Source organism: Rhyacophila brunnea, unplaced genomic scaffold (assembly GCF_057557595.1).
Source record: "Rhyacophila brunnea isolate RB1 unplaced genomic scaffold, BYU_Rbru_1.0 scaffold_1, whole genome shotgun sequence".
In the NCBI taxonomy this organism is placed as follows: Eukaryota; Metazoa; Arthropoda; class Insecta; order Trichoptera; family Rhyacophilidae; genus Rhyacophila; species Rhyacophila brunnea.
In genome coordinates, this window is record NW_028232751.1 from 571,552 (window position 1) to 594,585 (window position 23,034).

Below are 23,034 nucleotides of genomic sequence, written 5' to 3' on the forward strand. Positions count from 1 at the left end.
CATATACTTACTTATATTTAAGTATTTGTACAATTTTTTTGTAAATATTTTTTAAGTAAGTAAGTATTTTATATACTCTTCAACAGAAAACATTCGAGTGCCATGCAAAATCATCTCGCGTCCCATAGGTTCGCCATCACTGCCTTACATGAAGATTTTTTTCAAGAAAATGCAACTTAAGATATTTCAGCCGCTTGATGTATACAGAAATGATTTTAGGAATCGCCAAATCATACATATATTATGATACACTGGCTTTGAGGTAGGTACAAATAATAAGCCTGTCTTAAAACGGAGATCACTTTGTCTACTTACGATAACTATAGTTTGTCACAGTTTTAACTCTAAATATAAATGAATATGAATATGAATATGAATATGAATATGAATATGAATATGAATATGAATATGAATATGAATATGAATATGAATATGAATATGAATATGAATAGGTCATTCACTGTGAAACATATCGCCACCCGTATGTAAGTTGCCGTAATGGAAAAATTACTTTCAAGTGCAGTGCCGTCCCGTAGGGGTAGGCAGATTGAGCGTCGCTTGGGGCGGCAGTTACTCGAAGGGCGGCAAATCGAGGAGAATCATTTGACATAGTTATATAGAAATATATAGCTACCTTAGCTTAGTACCGACCTAATAACGAAAATATCTTTCCATAAAAAAAATCAGCTCACTGGTTGGAAACAAAATGTATTAATTAACATAAAAAGTTTAACAAGACTGTATTTTTTTTGTCGGGTACGCGATGTCTACTTCACTACCGTTTCCCTTCTACGTCCATGGTGACCAGAACGACATGTGCACGGACGATAGAAAATACTGTATAAAAAATGGGGCGGCATTTTGTCTAAGGACGTCACTGTTTAAGTGCCATCGATTATTACATATTATTATGTAGTTGATTTTGGTCTCTCTTCGGAAAGCGTTTTAAGATTTTGATCGTCGGATTAAACGTATCTCAATGTAAAAAAATCACCATCGCCTTTATTAACTTACATGTCGTTTTTGCTGTCAGTATACATATTTCTACACCCGATAGCCGAGTGCGTATCCACTTGGTAAGTCGATGATCTCGGGTTCAAATCCCGGGTCTTGGTAAATTCACATATTGTTTTTCAACGTGTGTTTGAATCCAAAGCATGGACATGGCAGGTTAAGCAAGTGGCTAACTAACATCCATTGGTCGTAAAAAAAATGTGCCAAAACCTCATCTTGAGACGGCCGAGATTTCAAGATTTACACAGGATTCTAGAGCCAATTTAAAAATATATATATATATTACGTCGTATCCTATAATAATATATTTTTGACAGGTATTTTTTGGTATGTACTTAATTCAATCATAATTTACATTCTTTACCTGTATAAGCAGTAATTATGGCTCGAATTTTTGAATATTAAAAAGCATATTATGACATGTTGCACTTATTCCACATAATAATCATCAGTACCGGTGTCATCTGCTACACGACGTTGCCAACTGATAAAGCGGGCGAAAATTAACCACATTGCTAATGATAATAATTATGCACCGGAAGCTTCTCATTGTAGCAGACGAAACCGGTCCTGGTGATTATAAAATTATGCGGAATAAGTATTAAATATTGTGTGTTATTTTAATTATTACAACGCCTTCCCACGAGAATTAACGCCAAGAGCATTAAGGAAAATTAATTTTTGAAGATTTTAAAACTCAAGAAATTAGATTTTACTTGTATAAATGAAAAACTTTATTACCTACAATTTTAATACCGAGAACCGAATATACGGTTTCATTTGCGGATAAACACTGACCGACAAAACTTCACTTCAGTTTCTGAAAAACTTTTCAATTCATTATTAGCTCACAATTTAACCTTTTCCAAAGTATTTGCTATAAGGCTTATAACATAAAAGTTATAAGAAATAATATTACGTTACATCAGAATGACGCATTTCCATCAAATGTAATCAAACGGAAAATCGTATTTTTATGTATTCTTTAAGAAGTTTAACAAGTTTAAGAAGTTTGCATGATTAATTTATAAAACATGTCACGTAATTACCTATTAACTATTTTTTTATCAATGAATAATTTACAAGATTTAAGTATGTAACATTATTTTATTGAATATACATTACATATTTACACATTATTTAAATTAAATTTGTCGTAACTAGATAAAAATAACTTTGGCATAGTGGACGCGATTAGCGAAGGGCGCAGGTTCGAATTGGCTGAAATACATCTCAGAAGTATTTCAAATTATGTATATAAAATAATTTATTTTTTGACTCTATATCTATCAATATAACAATATTTCACATATATTTACAAATATTGTATCTAAAAACCAATAGTTTGCTATTTTTATCTACGATTGAACAGACAAGTATGGACAATAAATAAACAGGGCATAATAAATATTAAATTTTATGAACAATCATTCATTGAACGAAAGTATTCATTTTAATACGTTTCCACTTCAATGGAATTCATTCTCTTCCGAAATCCGTCAAAAATATGTAAACTTATTTATCTGTTAAGCCTATAACAGTGTTTGAACGTCTAATAGTAATTAGGCACACTCACGGAAAATCATATAAGTAATATTTTTTTCTGAATAAACTAAACATAAATATTATATACTCGTACTATAAATATTAAATAGGCACATAAATAATAATTGGTTGATTTACACATACCTAGCATGTAAAAATTTGCACTAGGTATATATCTCCCTTCCGGGGTAATGCTCTTTTTTTCAGCCACCTTGGGGACGGAGATAATCATTTTAAATACCCCTGTTAATAGAGTTAATTATAATAGTAAATAAAGACTTTCCATAACCTCATTTACATTTATTCTACTTCACATTAGTTTTCATAATGCCAACGGAGGTATTTCAAACTTCGCCAAGGAAATACAACCACTTGTTTTTTTCAGAACCCGCCACGTCTCCACACCCCTTATGCAGGCGTATACCATGGCGTTACGTTACGTTAACGTTAGGCGCTCTTCAAAGTTGTGCCGAAAGTGTCACAGAACCTTGGTTGGCGTGAACTAGATTGTACGTGATTTCTACTTCGATAATATAGCTAATGTATTACGGTCAATTCCCGATGAGAAAAGACCTTCTCACTCGCCGTAAAATGCCGCAAACTTTTTAAATGCTGATAAATTTTCTTTCGTAGATACCAAGTCGCAATGGCCGACGTGTCCGAGGGTCGGACCGACATGAGTAGCTCTTCCCCTTCAACCGACATATTTATGTGGACACTCCCAGAGGACGTGATCGGCGCCCTGCAATTCACCACAAAAGCAAGTCGGAGACTCTATTAGGCCAAGCTGACAGAGCTTCGAGACAAAAACGCCGTGTCCGGTTAAGAACTGAGAAGTCCAATGGTCTGGAGTCAATCTCCAATGCATTTGTCTGCCCTTGAAATAAATATGTACAAACACTGGATCGATGAGTTAATCAAAATCAACTGAAGTACGTGGTAATGAAATACTAAATGCCAATAGTAATGGAGACATCAAGGAGAAGGCCTTCATCCAGCGGTGGATCGAGATAGGCTGAGATGATAGTGAAATAAATAAATAACGATATTATTTGTACTGAGTAGGTGGATACATAATAAAGGAGATTGCATGTAAACCCGAGGGGGAAAGATACTTTCCAATTTGAAAGGGTGCTCGAGCCAAGGATGTTTGCGTAAAATTATGTGTGGGCGAATTTTATGCGAAATTCTCATGTTCTAGGCTTGCATATCGATCTATTCTGAAACCATAGGCAAACAAAATGAGCTCCTCTCTCAAAAGAGCACGGAATTTCACTAACTAAAGCCGGGATGTAAGGTTTGATCTAAAATGAAATATTGTGATGCCTATTTTACCTTTGATCCTTGTACGTAATATTTTGGTATCCCTGTGATATACTATAAAGCTGTCGATATGCGTTACAGGCCATAGTGATAAAAATCATATGGCTACAGTACCGAATATGAACTACACTATTATAATGCCCTCCGCGTAGTGTTTACATATAAATTCGGTTGTTATAATTGTATTTGGAAAGTTCGACTGACTTTTGACATCTTCGAGCTTTTAAAAAAACGCGAATCCACTACACCCGATTCAAAAAAGGGTGGCGGTGGCATATAGCCCGAATATACATGCTGTCCCGCTTAAAATTTTCTGTCGTCCAGTGGAGAATAGTATTTACCGCAGTAGGTACGACGTGGTATCTAATAAATCAACATTTGTGGTTTTGAAACCGTAGCGCGGAACAGCTGATTTTAGGTTCCCCATCGCAACCCGCCATATATGTACAGCAGTAGATATGCAGGGCCGCCTTCCATGATGCTTAAAACGTGTCTGAAAGAAAAGATTTTACGTGCACGCTTTGCTTTGCGATGCGGAGCCGCACGGGACTGATGTAACAACCATGCACCGCGGTACTTAAAAAAATAATGAATGAAAGAAAATAAATGGGTTCGATTGGCTCAGCTAGTCTTGGTGACATTAAGTGCCCTCTGTATCGCATACGGAATATCAAGATTTGATTCCGATGATGATTCTACGGAGGAATCGAAATCAAGCGCGAACAGCTGACAACCGAAAGTAAAATTACCAAAAATAACTTCAAAATTATTATAATGGAGTTCTATCACGTAAACAGCAATTCAATTAATCGATATTTGTCAGCACGGTGTAACATTTTATAAACGTCGGTGACATGTTTATATTTTTGATTTGTGGTGTTACTGAGTTGTGTTCTGTCAACGACACAAATTAAGATAAAACAAGTCATTTAAGAACAGTGTCTTGAATTCATAGTTACTGATTAATGGATACTGTTTACGACAAATATAGCTAGAGCAAAAGACAAGGATAGCACGCCCGATTTAGGTATCAGACTTCTTACAGCGTATAGATAAACTATAAAAATATAGAATGGTAAAAATGTACATCCCTTATTTATATGTGTAAAAAGTGCTTTTTGGCACTTAGTATAAAGCGTGTCGCTTTGGATAAATTATAAATAATATTGTAATTTTAACTGTCATTAAATTGACAAAAATAATAAAAATTTACGGTGGCAAATTATTTATTTATAAATACACATACAACAATTTTGGTCCAGAAGTCTGTACCTTATTGTTTTGAAAGTATGCCTAATCAAGGTTTTAAGTGTCGATCCATGGCGAAAAACGTAATATAACAATTAGCCTCCTAGTTAGGTGCTTACGGCACTATGCATTTCATTCGATTTACAGTGAAGTCACAATATATTTATGTGATTTTCTCAAAGCCTGGGTGTTTGATAGTTTCACGTTTTATTACACTACTGTCATTGGGCCACATGGCATGTTGTCGTATTAAAAAGAATAGATCGACGATTAAGAAACGACACTTCGTAAGTGACAATTTGTTCAAAACACGGTTTTTGCATTATTGAATATATTGGTAGTTTCGGCATCTACAAACGAAAGCTGAAAATTCTTAAAAATATAATTAGCTCCTAAATACGATATCTCGTATCTACTATGTGATACATTCAACTAATGATAACTCGTAAATGCATCATTTTATTTGCCGCCAAACACTCGTCAGATGCATGAAAGTAATCATCATAGTACACACATACATACATTCATTATAGATGACAAAAACATTGATTCGTAATATCAAACCTAGGTACGAGTATATTATATTGTGCAGGCGAGTCTTTTCCCTCTCTTGTAAAGTTGTCATTTTGTCACTGTGTCAAAGGTGTCGTTTCTTAAACCTCGATATAATATATATTACATAATATGACAATACGGAAGAAACTAATCCTGATCTTTATTGAATTATGTAGATTCAATACGATACATTTTAATAATAATACTATCGACTGAAGGTACTTGAATTTGAATTTAAATTCTAATGGATTCAAGCTCTGTACTATTCCATTTAAGTCGTTTTTTGCGACCCGGGTTTCGCCTTTCGGCATCTTCAGGCGCCGTGTACACTCACCAAAGGTAAACACACAATGAAAGTCAGTGACAATAAATCAATTGACAAATAAATTCCCAAATGAACGTCCCGCGCCATAATCCCAGACAAACTAACGTTATATTACAATTAGATAGAAACAGGGAAATGAAGCCATCTTGCGGTGTAATCTGTCACGTATAATATATCGTACCAAATTTATTAAATTGCCCATGTTGCACAATGCATACTAATTAATTGGATGCATATCGGAAAGATTTTGCGGACGTGGCGTCATCTTTTGGTTGTTCATATTTGCATGAATTCTCTCCGATAACCAGAGGAAATGATAAATTTGACCAAAGCGATTTTGTATTACATCATAATATACGTTATCCAGGGTTGGCGAACTTTTTTACGTACGCGTTCCAAAATTTCCCAAATATTATTTTTTGACTGTTTTTGAGTGAGCAAACTATGGTTCGCGGGCCGCATGCGGCCCGTCAAGTATTTCTATGGGGCCCGCAAGCTTTAATCTTATTAAAACTTTTTTTTTTAATAAAATGTAAATATACATACACGCGAATTGAACCGTCGAGAAGAAATCTGCAAATTGTACAGCACTCTTAATCGGGGCAAATTCAAACTTAAAGATTCTGATGTATCTACATTATTTTTTGAACAACTTGTGTGATCAATATGCGAACAAACATTTTCAAGTATAAATATCAATAGAAACTCTTTACGATCAAACATTACCGATGAACATTTACAAGCAGTTTTAAGAATCTTCGCTACAAAATTAAGACCTGAAATTTAAAAAAATGTTGGCCATCATAGAACAATTCATTTTTTACCACGTTTTTCTTAGCTCGTATTCTTGTTTGTCCGGTGGTTGTTTATCCAGTAGAAATCTTGCAATCGATTTTTAACTAACTTCCCGACTAGCTAGACATTTAAAACTTTTAGAATATATCATAACACGATGCCAATGCATTCTTTTAATACTTTTAGCCATCTTTAAGTGGAATTGAATTCATTTTCAGGTAATTCTGTTTTGTATGAAAAGTTATTTCGATAACCATTATTGGTTGCTAAGCGAATGGTCCTAGCAACTAAATTATTAATATACACATGCGTTACTATGGAAATCAATATGAATGTCATAATGACATTTCAGTATTATTTAAGTATTTTTTTTGATCGTTTAGCTAGTCAAGTTAAGTTTATATATTATGATTCAACAGAAAATTTAAAAACGTTGTATATAAAAAGTTCTTTTTATATTGTGATTATTTATGTTGAGTTTCCATGATAATAAATATAGTGTGTCCAAAAATAGTGTTGTACTTGCGTTTTTTTTACTATTTTATATTCTTAATATGGCCCTTCATCCAAAAAGTTTGCCTAGACCTGTTTTAGACTAATAATATGATATCCCAGATATATTTTTTAGATAGGAATCTTTGTCGGACCCTAGTTTCTTGACTGACGCGAGATAGATGATTTAACAAAAGAAATTATTGATCCTTTTTGATGTCCTTAGTTACGAGCTATGACCGAAAAGGCTATTGTTAAAAAACTAAACTTGCGGAATTTAAAAATACATATTATTAATATTATACTATTGTAAATCGGAGTTCTTAATATATGTACTTACACGAAAATATTTTAACAGCTGTAAAATTGGCTAAAGCACTCTATTCGATGTTTGTTTGATTCTGTTCATAAGCTATGCCTTCACCGAAAAGGATAGCTTGAATTCGAAAGCTACGTGTCAATGCATAATAATGCCGCCATTGCTAAAGCTATCGCCCGACTAGAATGATTTATGAAATCGCGCACCAGTGAAATTTAATAATTATATGTTAATCTCATTCTAATATTTCGGGATGGTATTGACTATTGACTAATGAGCATTCGCTGAAATTGTCGGTAATTTCGATACGGTTTCCATTATTGTTAAAGGCGAACAATTAAAATGGCACGAAGGTCAGCGAAATGTGTTTCAAATTTATTCTTGAATGTAGTCCAATTCGCAGCGGAATTTTGTTTCATGAGTGCAACTGACCTTATTATGTAAAACAGACAGTGTCGTATTGTGTTTATGATTAAACAAAAATATCTAAAATATGCATGAAAAAAAATCAATAAGTAACCAACGGTTCCCAACATTTTATATGCGTCGCACCCCAAGCAATCATCTTTAATGAATGCTCGCAATCCATGCAAAAAAACAATAACGAGATGTCATCCACTGTATCCACTGTAATATTAATAGACTCAGGTAACGGTAACGGCTTATTTTGTTTTGTTACGCCAAAGAAGTATATCTTCTAAAGCGCGTACATAAGTACTCACACTGATTTTTTCTGAATATTTCTAATGTATTATTTAAAAAAACTCTGTAGGTGCAGATTTTCACTCAAAAAATAAAATCAGATTCAGAATACATGTAGGTAGAGAGCTTTTTTAAAAGCTTTTCTTCGTAAAAAAAAAAACGTACCATGGCATTCATAATTTTTCAAATTCAAATTTTTCATTTACTTAATGGAAACTAATATTAATTTTCCTATTTCTATTCCAACTTTCAAACTTATAATATAATTTTCATAACGTCGAACTTGGTTAATACGAGGAAGATGGACCAACTGAATTTAATCGTTATAATCGTTACTCGTTATATCAGAGAATAGATATTTTTAAATGAGAGGTCACATAACAAAAAAAGTCGCAATTCAAACAAAAATAAACAATTAGAATTTCTCTCCGAAACATGCATAGCATTCATAAACTACAAAAGAAGTTGTTTATTCTAATGAACGCTGGTAGGTACCTACCGACTTCACAAACCTTGGATTTTTTACATGGAATTTCAACCATTTGCGTGGATACTTTTTCAATATTTTCAGCGAAACAACCCACAAGGTAGATACTTGGACACTTAATTAGTGTCATAAACGTAATCCGACCCCGGCAGCATCCTGTCCAGACGAATTTTATTGCTTAGGGTCGAAATGTTTGACGATATTTTAGCTCGGTATATCCGATAAGGAGCTCGCCATAAAAGTGAATAAATGTATGGAGAAAATTATGTGACTATCACTAAAATGTGAACGAATGTTTCTTCGTTACATCCGAGATCTCGCTATATCCGTGATCGTAATAACCCAACTCGACTGTATATCTACTTATAATATGGAAATTTAGAATCTATCTTCGACGGAAAAAAATGTGATGTTAGTTTTTATTGATATTGTATTGTATCATATCATATGCAAGTAATAATAATAATATTATTCATTGACCTGTTTTAGTCATCTTTACACGATTTAAGAATTAATTCCTCCGACGCCATCACAACAAATTGACGTACAGACAGGTCGACTATCGCTCTCCGACTGGCAACGCATGCAAAATTACGTCCCACCTATTGCTGAAAATTATTTGTAGGTAAGTATGCTCTTAATGCAAAGGTGATTTTGAGCGCAGCTAATAAATTCAATATTGGCAGCTTATTATAAACTAAAGGGGCTTTCGCTGTGAATAATATATTGAAGGTAGGTTAGGTAACAAAACGTTCATTGGTGCGCTCCATCCATTGCAGGACAGGGAGGGTGAGATAATCGAAAGCCGAGTCTCTTCAACTCATGCATTCTTCAGCAGTTCATCACAAAGGCGTATCAATTCAAATTTATTCAGAGGGTACCCAATGCAAATGACATGTTCTTTTCTCAATAAAAGTAAGTACTAGAAAAGCCTTTCTCTTCTGATAATAATTTTTGAATGAATAACGCCAGGTACTTCATACTTCATTCAGAAATATTCATATAAAATACAGCAAAATGGGCAGTAGTTTGGTAACGAATTAATGTTTTTTTACGTGAATTACTTACTTATTATTAATTAATTATTAAAAAAGTAATGAATTAAATTCACTTACTTTAAATATTTTTATAAGTTTATACCAAATTTGTTGGATGCAAAATTCATGACATGTCAAAACCTTTATCTCTCTACAAGAAATAATGAGCTTTTGTTTTATTTTGTGTTTTAGACGATTTCTATTCAATTTTATTTCTTGTCAATGTTTCTCATAATTATAACGACATGTGCTACCAACGTCGTTATCTACCCTATTAATAATAAATAATTAATGATTGTGGAAACATAATAATCATTATATACGAACGTACCTACTACTGTGGAACCAGTGGGCGATTAGAAAAATTTACTATTAACAGAGATACAAAAGTGAGCGGTAGGTATAAAAAGGTTGACTTCCCCTGGTATATAGTAAATATATTGCAAGTTATTATAAAATAGCCAATAATTAATCCATTGTAAATCATACAATGTACACATTTCGTTGAGTTAGAAAAAATCGAGAATATTTGAATATTTTTTGGAATATTATCAAACGCTCCGGTTCGTAAAAATTTCTATTTCGAAAACGCTGGCACAGATACCCACAATAATAAAATACAAATATTTCATTTAATTAATTTTCTGTATATTTGTTATACTTAACGATACGTGTAGGTATACATACAGGAATACATCATATTATATAGGTACCGACTTGTATAATATTATGTATTCGTTTATATTATAACTATGTAGGTACTTTGGGCATTTTTGAGTGAGTAAGTGAATCTTATCGATTTATATACATAATAATTATAATATAATATAACCAGGTACCTACCATTAAATATCGATGGTCTCACATTGACCATTCTCGTACCTGACATTCAAAATTTTTGACAAGAGGGAGTTAAAATGTTATTAAATGAAATTAAATAAAAATAATTACAAGATAAAAAGAACTTTTTATATACGTTTTTAAATTTTCTGTTGAATCATATAAACTTGACTTGACTACCTTAAACGATCAAAAAAATTTGTACTTGATAGAAATACTGAATAATGAAATGTCATTTCATATTGATTTCCATAGTAACGCGCGTATATAGTATTTAATAATTTAGTTGCTAGGACCCCTAGCAACCAATAATGGTATCGAAGAAATAACTTTTCATACAAAACAGAATTAACTGAAAATGAATTCAATTCTACTTGAAGATAGCTAAAAGTATTTAAAAAATGCATTGGCATCGTGTTCTGATATATTCTAAAAGTTCCAAATGTCTAGCTAGTCGGGAAGTTAGTTAAAATCGATTGCAAGATTTGTACAGGGCAAATAAGAATACGGCCTAAGAAAAACGTTGTAATAAAATACGCTTAGTGCAAAAAATAATTTAGTTTATTTTTTAAGGTAAGGTTACCTGATTTTGTATAACATTTTATTCCCCCTATCGAACATATTGAATGTCGGATACGAGTTGTCAATGTTAGAACATCGACATGGATCGAACATCGAACAAAATCTATCTCAGCCGTTATTATTATCATTCTTTCTCCAACGTTGTATTAATAATATTGTAGCGAAATGTTGAATCATACAAAATAGTCTTGTGTCATTGAGCTATTATAAGATTTTTATTAGAGAAACAGTTGCGAAAGATAAACATAAATACATACCTCCATAAATTGTATGCCTAACATCGTCCTTCATAAAAACAATCGCATTAAAAATAATATTATGTGACAATTAAATATAATTTCGGATATTGCTCTTCAATATTTACGTCACACAAAATACAGCTATTAATAATTATTCTTACACTTATTAATAATATGCCGAATGTGTGAAATTGCGTATTACATAAAATCGGCAAAATTTTGCCTATTTCATGAAAAATACAAGCCCGTTGCTTTAATCTTGAATTAGGCTAAATATCTGCCGAGTGCGTGAATTCGGCAGTAATTTGTCTGCCTAGTTCATGCATTTGGCAAATTAGATAGTAGCGCAACAGTGGTATTTTTTGCAACTAAACCAAATGTGTCAAATGCTCATGCATTGGTCAACTAATCAAACTAACCAAATGTGTCAAACGTCATCGATTACATAAAAATATACCAATCAATAACTACAATGACGTTCATATCCATTTACTATGCCCAAAAAAAAATCTAGAACTATAATATGATAACGGAAGAATTTTATTAAAAGGTATTTTCACGATTTGATTCGTGCTTGGGTCTCAGGCAATAGTCGATTGTTTGTTTGTGATAGTATGATTTGATAGTTTGTTGACACTTGTTAGCTAACCTCAAAATGGACATTCAGTTGAAATCAGAATTAAAAACCTAACCTAACCTAACCTAATAATAATAATATTATATTATGTCCAATTATAACTAATAAAACCATCCGTATTAAATTTACATTTTCTACTGTCAAGTTGACAGTTTAAGAATTCCATACCCTGCCAAATTCACGCACTCGGCAGATAAATTGCCTAATTCATGAATAATGCAAGCCCGTTGTCTAATTAATGAATTAGGCAATATATTGACGATTTCGTGTAGGTAATACGCAATTTTGCACATTCGGTGTAACATACATATCAGAAAAACAATCAAGCTCTTTTCTGCTGTTAAAAATAATACATTATTTAAGTTGTTATATTATAATTATGGTGTAAGACGTAAGACATGAAGACGTATTTTTCGGGCATATTTGACTTAAAAAAACAACGAAATAATATTTGTAAAATTACCTGGCAATTTCTATAACGGCGTATTGAAATGATTGTTGGTTGAAATGTTACAAAATATAAAACTGTTAACGGCTTTTAAGCCGATGTCAATAATAATCAACGAAACTCACTGTCACCTCACACAACAAACACATCACACAACTTTGTATTGATTCGTAACAGAAATCGTAATCACTAATAATTTTAGATATAGATATCGACGTATCTTATCTATTCGATTGTCACTGATATCCTTATTAGACAAGTGCTTTAAATCTACTAGTAATACATTGAAATTAATTACGTTAGTTATCACTTTGTTGTACGTAAAATTGATGATAAAACTGTAAAAATAAACAACAAAATTAAGAACGTTCTATTTGTATTGTATCACTTAGTATCCCGCCAGTAGCAAACAAAATACGGTGAAACGTTATTTTTTTTTAAATTTTAATTTGGGATAGAATAAAACTTATAGTTTACTAGCCATTTCGACAGTTTTTGAGAAGCTGTCAGCAACTGCAAACATCTGAGTTTTGTTGTTTATTGACAAAAACTGCACGCAGGGAACTTTTAGTTTCCTTTATTGACATAGGAAACTAGCACAGAATATTATCGACACAAAGTGTCCCGTCATAAAAACGGGTGTGAAAAACAGAAAACACGTTCGGCGAAGAAGCACGCGCGATTGTTACACAAGGAAAAGAAAGGACATGTTACACTGAGCGCCAGTAGTTAATAAGGTTAGCGCACACGTACGCAACCAACACACACAACATTGCCGTCTGACACTACACTTGCCCGAAATAGTTGCTCTGTGATGCACGGGTATTTTTGAACTTAGGCCGAGCGAGTGGGGGCGAGTCAATCGCTTCCCTGCCCAACGATCTTCTTTGCCCGGCCGCCTCCTCACAAACGTCAAACGTCTTCACGCTTTTTGCGCGGTCCATCGACTCGTTTTGGCGGGAAAGTGAAAACTCCGTATCAATCACATTTCGACGTACGTTTTCATACTGCGGCCAAAGCGTCCGCAAGAAATTGCGATTATTTTATTTCTATTCTCTCAGCAATGTCGACCCGTTTTCCCGCTTTAATGCGGTTCATTGACTTAATATGACGGGAAAGTGAAACCTTTACATCAATCATATATTCCACATACCTTTCAGCACAAACATTTCCACACTATTTCAGGTAGCAAAGCCATGAACAAAAATGTTGTTTATATTTTTTCCACGATGGTTCTTACTCGTGTGTAGAGTTGGGTTTCGGGAATTTCTCGACGGGAATTCTCGAGAAATTTTCAAGATTTTCAATCCCGAATCTCGAGAATTGAAATTTTTAACATTTCGGGAAATCCCGGATCTCGAGAATCTTTTCTCGAGATTCGGGATTTCTTTATTATCAAATATTAATTGAAAAAACAATTTTTATATATGAACAAAGTACACAGAAAACATAAAACGGTTAAAGACTGATCGGGACATTTAACACAATTAAGCCAACTTCGACTCAAAATGAGCGCAATTTTTCAAAATCAGGGAAATTCGTTTGCCAGACGTATTTTTCGAAATTCTATTTTAATAAGTAATATTTTGAATTATTTTTGTTTTCCTACTTATATTTGTTTGTGTTCTTACATAAATAAAAAAATCATGTTTTTTTTTAAATTTGTCATTTTTACACTGATTTTAGGATTTTTTAGAGGTTTTTTTTAAATTTCCCTAAATCTCGAGAATTCTTTTCTGGAAATCCCGAATCTCGAGAATTAAAAATTTCATCATTTCGGGAAATCCCGAATCTTGAGATTGAGATTTTCTCGATAAATACCCAACTCTACCGTGTGAAGTTAATTTTTTACATGCTATTTTGCCGATAAAATGAAAACTCAGTGACAATTTATTACTCTAGTCGTCTGGTCCTAGTCAAACGATGTTTATTCTACGCATAATCTGCGACAATCGTAAACCATCTTATCACCTTACTAAATTGTAACATTGATTTGAATAAAATGTTGTGCATATTTTCTCCACGGTGATAGCCGTGTTTATTGTTCGAACGCAGTTCATTGAGAAGATATTGCTAGATAAAGCAAAAACTTGACGTCAACGTATATTCTACGAACGTTTTCAAGGAAGACTTTTATAAGTGACAATCGCAAACCATTTACTTTCCAATATAGACGGGATTATTCTGTTAAAATTGTCATGTTAAACAATATTCACCCTTTAATACCGTTCATTGGACATATAAGTAAATATATGAAAATAAAAAGTTAAGTTACAAAAATGTATTACGTATTAGATAGTATATCATGAAAGCAGCTTGGCATCAAAATGTAAGAAAGTGATTGTTATGATCATTTTCATAATAGAATACATATTATTAATCATGCTAAGAATTCCGATCTCTAATCTCCAAGCTAAGCAAACGAAAACGGTCCTTATTAGAAATGTATGTCGAATAAGTACTGATTTTAGGTTCCCCATCTCCACCCGTCATGTATACAGCCGTGGACTATGCAAGGCCCTCACTCTGCTATCCCGATATGGATATGGATAACGTGGTGCTTAAAGAAAGAAATTAGAGAGAAGAGAAAAGATTTCGGTTGGCTCAGTTAGTCTTGGTGACATTAAGTGTCCTCTGTTACCACATACCTACTAAATATCAAGATTTTAATTCGATAATGACTATACGGAATAATCGAAATCAATTCGATTAACCTGTTCTCCATACGACGCTGAAAATTTCTCAGATGCCTCAAATTAGGCCTCGGTTGATGGCCAATTGGGTCCGTGTGTGGACGGACCCTAACAAACACCTCCGCTCGCTCAGAATTCGACAATCCCAGATAACGTCTCTAACGTCTTGGTGGTCCGGCACATTATCTTCACCTGGATGGGACATGTGTACCAAATGCATCCAGAGAATGTGACACTCCGTACCCTTGTGACACAACCTCAAGGGCTCCATTGCTGTGGCCGACACTCCCTCACTCTGCAACTGTGCTATAATAGCGATATACGGGCTGCTGGCCTCACATGGCGCGAGGCGCGAGACGTGTCAGTGGAGCGACGAAAGTGGCGGTACCTTGTGCTTGCCCTATACCCCATCACCGAGGCGTGACAAGGTGAAGTACTATATTTTTATTTTATATTTATATATTTTGTTTTTTTTTTGTTACAGTGGCAAAACTCCCAGGCTTGAGAAATTTACATACAGTCGCACTCGGTTATTACGATCACGGATACAGCGAGATCTCGGATGTAACTAGGAAACATTCGTTCACATTTTAGTTTATGATTTTCTCCATGTATTTATTTACTTTTATAACGAGCTACTAATCGGTTATACCGAGCTAAAATCTCGGTCGTTTAAAAACATTTTGCCCTAAGCAATAAAATCCTACCGGACAGGATGCTGCCGGAATCGGATTACGTTTATGACACTAGTTAAGTGTCTAAGTACCTACCTAATTGGTGTTTTCGCTGAAAATATTGAAAAATTATCCACGCATATGGTTTAAATAAGTAAAAAATCCAAGGATTGTGAAGTCAGTAGGTACAATAAACACCATCTTTTGTAGTTATGAATGCCATGCTTGTTTCGGGGATTTTTACGATGGTTTTCAGATTTTTTATTTTCGACTTTTTTCGACTTTTTGTGGTATGTGACCGCTCTTTTAAAAATACATACCTATTCTCTGATATAACGAGTAATGCTTATAACGAGCAAATTAAGTCGGTCCCATCTTCCTCGTAATAGCCAAGTTCGACTCTATTAGATTATGTGAATATTTTTTGACCTCATCAGGATCGAACCCGGATGGAAGGATGCCAAAGTTGCCATACGCACTGCAACGCGAGAGTACTGTATAATAATATGGATTTTGTTTTATTGTAATCAATCAATACAATGGTATCTCTTCAATAATTGACAGTTCACATCATTAAAATGATTACATAATATACGTGTGACGGCAGTGGAAACTTTACGACAGACCCTTATAGTTTTATAGTATGAAATTCTGAAGAGATTTCACGCATCCACGCGGTTCGCTGGCTTGATGCAGCAGGAAAATGAGAACTATATGAAATAAAGATGTTCTGGATTTCGAGCAGGATTAATGACTCAAGTATTTCGGCCTCTGAGACAGCAAATAATATGTAGCTTACGGAGACAAGGAATAATAGACCGTGTTATGTCCTTTCTTCTCTGACAGAAAATGATGAAAAGGAAAGTGATAGATCAATCTCAATAACAGTTCACATAAACATAAACTACGCCATCTTACAACGGCATAGCCAAACGTAATAATATGCAAAATATCCATTCATCTTGGAATGACATACCATCGACTTGCGTAAGCTTTGCAAAATCATAACATCTATTTTTTAGACTTCTAAATTGTTATGACTAGGCTTAGGATTCTTAGGTGCTAAAAAATGAAAAATAGGTACCGAAAATATGTAGATAAAATATGTTATTAAAATTTCATAATTATGTGCTAAAATATTTCAAAAGTTTAATTTATTATTTATTTACAAACAGAATGCTTTATGACAATAAATAATAAAATGATGCTTCACATTTTCGAAAATGAATCTTTGACGATTTGATCCTAGCAAATTTTTATACATGGAAAAACTCATTTCCACTTCTGCATATTATTATTGAGTATGTAAATGAAACTATTTAGTAAAAAAAAAATTGACACATCTGAGGCATCTGATAGATTTTCCAAAACAGCTTTAATATTCTGCAGCGTTTGAAGTCCAGTATTTTTATTTAAAACACTATTTAATTTTGTACTTATTTTTATTCCAATTGGTCCAGGAACATTTTCTTATTTTAGCAGCAGTATTTTTTTAAATATTAATTTGCTCCACTACTTAGTGACTTTGTAGATGATTCTAAAATTTCCATTGTGTTTACTAGTGTTATTGTGTTAGGTAATTAATTTCGTGTTTATGTGAAAATATGTGCTTAAACCTAAAATATGTTAAAATATGTAATTATCCAAAAATATTTAAAAATAGGTGCTAACAAATAGGGCTTACCTGTTTCAAAATTGTCTGAAACAGATAGAAATTTTTGATATTTCGTTGTGGGGCCGCTCAAAAAATATATTTAAATACCTAGCAATACAGCCTAATCATTACTATGCCATACCATAACCTTTTCTCATTCGAAAAATCAATATTTCACGATCATATAAAATAAATTAATATGTATCTTTAAAGTAAGTATATTATATAAACATCGTCCATTTCTTTATTCCCAATTTGACAAGACGAATATTATAATATATTATATAGGTGTACCGACCCTTTTATGGTATTATGTACCTACTATATTTTATATTATCCTGACACATCAGATTTCTAAGATGATAAAACACATGAAATTATAATAACATATACTTATCTTGTGTCCAACAAATTCTACAAACTGTTCAGACTTATCTGCCAAAGATAGGCCAAATTCATAAGTTTCTACTCTGGGATTAGAAAAAACCTACCGTTTATATCGCCAACGTAAATACAATTAGAAAGTTAACTTGTTTAGACGTTTTGTGACGTAAGAGCTAAATCAACCGTTTTTTGACATCGTAACAGCTCACGATTTCTCATAGAAATTATTAGAATGCTGGCCATGCTTTGCTTTATAATTTAACAATAAAATATGGTTCTCTATTGAAATAACGTACAGTGCTATAAGACCATTTGTTTCCGATACAACAGCTCATGGTGGACTGTGATACGACGAAATTCATGCGTACAAATTTCTAGACACGATTATTAACATCATACTAACAAAATGCGAGCACATAATTTGTATAAAAAACTAATTATTTTTACGGTTACATAGTTATGTGGTCTTCTTTTCGTACACTTGGCCGTTTATTTCAATAACAAAGAGCGATTTTAAATAAACTACTTTATGGTCAAATGAATTCCTCCATACATACGATTATTAGTTAACCTACGATTGTTAGCAAATTGTTTCATGTTACGGAATTGGCCTTGCGGTAGCGAGTACTAGATCTGTCACGCACCAAAAGTTTTTGCTAACGCTAGTCAGTATAAAATTAGTGCCGATTCACACAAACCTGTGTCAGTTATTCCCAACCGGGGTTCCGAGAGCAGTGCTAGGGGTTCCGGAAAAATTCACTTAATCTTCTTGGTAATAGAGTAAAGGAAAGTATACCGTGACCCATTTTTAAACAATGAAGTGTTTTGAAAAAAAAAATGATTAGAGAAATCGCGTCAAAAGTACTATTAAACCACCTAGTGAAAATTATTATTATACCCAGACGAGTAAATTTTGAGGCGACATTGGATAACAAAATTATATTTTTGAGGATTTGAGTATTAGGTAATGAGCGTCGCTACTAGTTACCATGCAATGTTTTGTTTCCATGGAAACGTTTGAAATAATATATAAGACACCATTTTTTATTATGTCTCTATAGAGTGGAGGTGTATATTAATAGATTTATTAACATACATAACTTGAAAACACTTCAGATATATTATATCCACAAGAAAAAATCATACATATTAAAAAAAAAAAAACGATGTTCGATTTCATGTAAGACCTACTAGTTTAAAGTGTCGCAATTAGATAGGAGGCTCGTAGCATAATTGGTTAATGCACAGTGGCGCGATAGCAGTTTTTATACGGGTTCAAATCCCGCGAGCATCGTATTTTTTTTCAAATATGATTTTTCCTAGTGGGTATAATATATCTGAGGTGTTTTCAAGTTATGTATGTTCAATATATTATGGAATGTTACATTATCATTGAATAAAAGAAATGGTTTATAATTAATAGATTTTTGTTTTTACAATAAATGAAGATTACGAGAGTCCATACTCTGGGTCCAATGTGAATTTGCCTGACCCGGGATTTGAACCAGGGACCCTCGAAATTATAAACCTGACGCATAATTTGCTAGGCCATCGTGGGCGTAAACGTCAACACTGAGCACTAACATTTTTAATTCTAATGGATTTAAGTTTTGTAGCTACAGTTTTAGCTACAGATAAACACGTGTATTAGAAATGCAGAAGATAATTATTTTTTGCAAAAGTATTAGTTACTTGATTTTAGTTACCTACTACTTGCGATATATTTTTAGTAGAGGTAGGTAGATAGTGTGCTTTTTAAAGGCTATAAATTAAGATAAAAATGCGAATAATACAAGTTTGAGGGTGGATTCCGATTATTATTTATGTAAATTTGTTTGCATATACCCGTTTAAGATATAGGTATATGCAGAAATAATTAAGTGCGGAAGGTAGTTAAATAACACAAAATCGCACGTTACAGATAGTAAGGGACTGTAATGTTAGTCTGCTTATGAAAGGCACTTTGCTGATTAACACTATCTTTTGTAATTTGATGTTAATAAGGGTCATCTAGGTACGGGTTCTCCGTAATTTTATAAAATGCTTCAAGGCTTCCGCCAAGCAAAAAAGGTTTAAAATCACTGCTGAGAGTATTAGATATTATCTGAATGCCACAATGCAAAATAGGTATAAACAGAATAAACCTAAAGTTTTTCCAATATAAAAGGGTATTTCATTATAAAAAAAAATGAACGACATCAATAGAGGAAGTAAATATTTTGATAAAAAAATGTGTAATAATGGTTTCTACCTAAAATCCTATAGACCAGTGTTCCCCAACCTTTTTATACCTGCGGACCGGTAAAAAAAGGAAAAAACTTTCGCGGACCACTAATACTGAAATAAAAATGGTTTTTAACGTAATATTTTTTTAATCTTATATTGTTACAGATGGACATAACTATAATGTTGAAAATTACATTAATAAATTTATAGCTTTACAGCTTAAAGATAGATATTCATCTTCCACTGATATCCAAAACTATGGAAATAATTTAATGTTTCTTGGGCGGCCCAGTACCATTTGATCCACGGACCGGTGCCGGTCCGAGGACCGGGGGTTGAGGACCACTGCTATAGACTATCAAGAAACACAAATATCTGCTGAGACCGGTATTGTGCGACAGATCAGAGAACATTAACTACCTACTGTAAGTAATTGTCACGGCATGTGTTTGAGCATAAAGTCATGCGAAAGATGCTTGGCCGAATCTACGAGGATAGCATCAGATCTGGCAACAAGAAACAACAAATCATCTCAGGTATATGTTCTATAAGGAAAACAGGAGTTTGAGGAAACCAGGATTTTCATCAAACTACCAGCTTGTAAACGCTGGGTACGACTACGATCGAATAAAGAGCGGACGGCCGGGGTAGACCAAAGGAGTTTATTTAATCCCCCGCAAGGTCTTCCCGTTTTGCTGATAATAGTTAAAATATGTGGAATACTTAAGGCTATACTTCAGCTGAGGAACGGTCTAAAACGATCGTGACTACGCAACGCACAGATTGTGTAAACGACGCGTGACAAACAAAACATAATTTGTCATAAAAATTCAACTTGCTTCCATTTAATGTTATGTTTATTGTTATTTAAGTACTTAATAATAATAATAATATATTCATTGACATGTTTTGTTTTTCGAGTAAATACGTAACATTTTTAAGTAATCTTTACACGATTTAAGAATTAATTCCGCCGATGCCATCACAAAACAAATTGACGTGCGAACAGGTCTACAATCGCTCTCCGACTGGCAACGCATAAAAAATCACTGAAATTGCTAAAAATTATTTTCCGTTTCGCTGAAGTATGCTCTTAATGGTACATGTTATGTTTTATTTTACTTAATACAATGTCTTTCCACTAAGAACTGACAGTTACTTAGAAGTACTTAGATAAATTAAATCTTAAGAATGCTATTTTTTTCCATATCAAGTTATGAACTTGATAAATTTATAATTTATGAAAAATATAAAATAATTCAATTTGAATTTGAATTCGTACTGAATTTAGTTCTTATGAATTCAGATTTTATATATTCCAGTGACGAGCGACAGGTTGGTATGGATAACACAGTACACACGACTTGATATGGTGCCGTAAGAAGAAGAAATAAAAATTTAAAAAAACCTATCTTGACGCTTCCCAAGTTTTGTTCTTGTCCAGATTACTATGATCGTGTGTTGGACCATTTTGGTAATGTTTTCATTGAGGGCTGAGATAATCCAGATCGCAGGTTAAATGTAAATAAACAGTAAAATCCAGTCGTAAACCGTACTTCACCGCTTTTAGGAAACCGACAACGGGAAGTCATTAAGTACAGTTTGTTCGTAACCGATTGTACCTAATTATAAAGGAAACTAAGGCCCTTACACTACATCAGATATACACAGGTCTGTGACATACAAAAAAGAAAAATAATTGACAGAATATATTGTATAATATTATGTATGTAATATTGTATTAAACGGCCATCTTGGGCGTATACATAAGAAAGTATTAATTACACCGTGCATTCAATGCTCGTACTTGTTGATCATAACTGCATTTGATTATTCTTGACTAGTATAAATACCACAAAACAGATTAATAAATAGAATTCCTATATTTGTTTTCGTTGGATTAAGAATACATATTTCACATATTGTTTGGTTCATTCTTTTAAAAATCCATTTAGCCTTGCCTAAACCAAAATATAATATTGTTGTTTAATTTAATAAAACGCATTTTTTTGTAGTACTTATTCCAATTATAATACTTTTAATTAAAAGTGGAATAAGTACTACAAAAAAATGCGTTTTATTAAATTAAACAACAATACAATGCAGTTCCACCATGAATTGACAGTTAACAAAATAAAAGAAACAAAATATAATAGATAAAAAAATCTTTAAAATATACAAAGTTATGTGTGATTTAATTGCATAATTTTAGATATTTTATAGACAGACGAGTATTTTTTTACTATTATCTATTATGGCTTGTTTTTCACAGGATTTTATTGAATTTTAAAAACAAACCAACACCGTCTGTAAATTGTAGTCTTATTTCAATGAAAAAATACGTTTGTCTGACAAAGTTTAGTGTGTACTATTTATGACGGATCTTCACAGCCTACCTCCACCCTTCGCCACTGGCATCAGCAGTGTAAATTTTAATGTAAATACGTGTAGCACTTAATCTTTTATGCTACAAACGTATAGATAATAATGTATATGTCATATTAGGAGTATAAATAAATCATATCTGATACGGGTAACTAAGTTCCTAACTCTTAACGTAGGTAGACTTACCGGGATCAGTAAAGTTGTCCACTGCTGGTATAATATAATATTTCTCTCCATATGGAAATGACAAATTGCTTGGCATTTGCGGCCAATGAGGGAGATGTCGCGCAATGCGAGGCCTACGCATCGACCAATTAAATTGATTAAAATTGAAATGTCTACTCTTTGTGAGCGCTGCGCTGCATACTTCAATTTCTGCAGCTGAGTAATCATTATATTATACGAACATAGATACTTTGAAAACACCTCA

The 23,034-nt window shown here is 33.1% G+C and overlaps 1 protein-coding gene across 5 annotated transcripts in view; it reads right to left on the minus strand.

The window, feature by feature from the left end:
* Nucleotides 1-23,034, minus strand: part of LOC147079327 (coiled-coil domain-containing protein AGAP005037) — a 608,924-nt gene that overhangs the window by 395,276 nt on the left and 190,614 nt on the right. Inside the window, exons 1-2 of one of the 5 annotated variants that reach the window (XM_085940056.1) lie at nucleotides 13,070-13,368; nucleotides 12,604-12,926 (exon numbers count right to left, since the gene is read on the minus strand). The exons of the other annotated variants lie outside the window; for them this stretch is intronic. The gene's annotated coding sequence lies outside the window, so the exon portion shown is untranslated. Of the gene's footprint in view, nucleotides 1-12,603; nucleotides 12,927-13,069; nucleotides 13,369-23,034 lie in introns of those variants that run through there. 5 annotated transcript variants of the gene reach the window in all.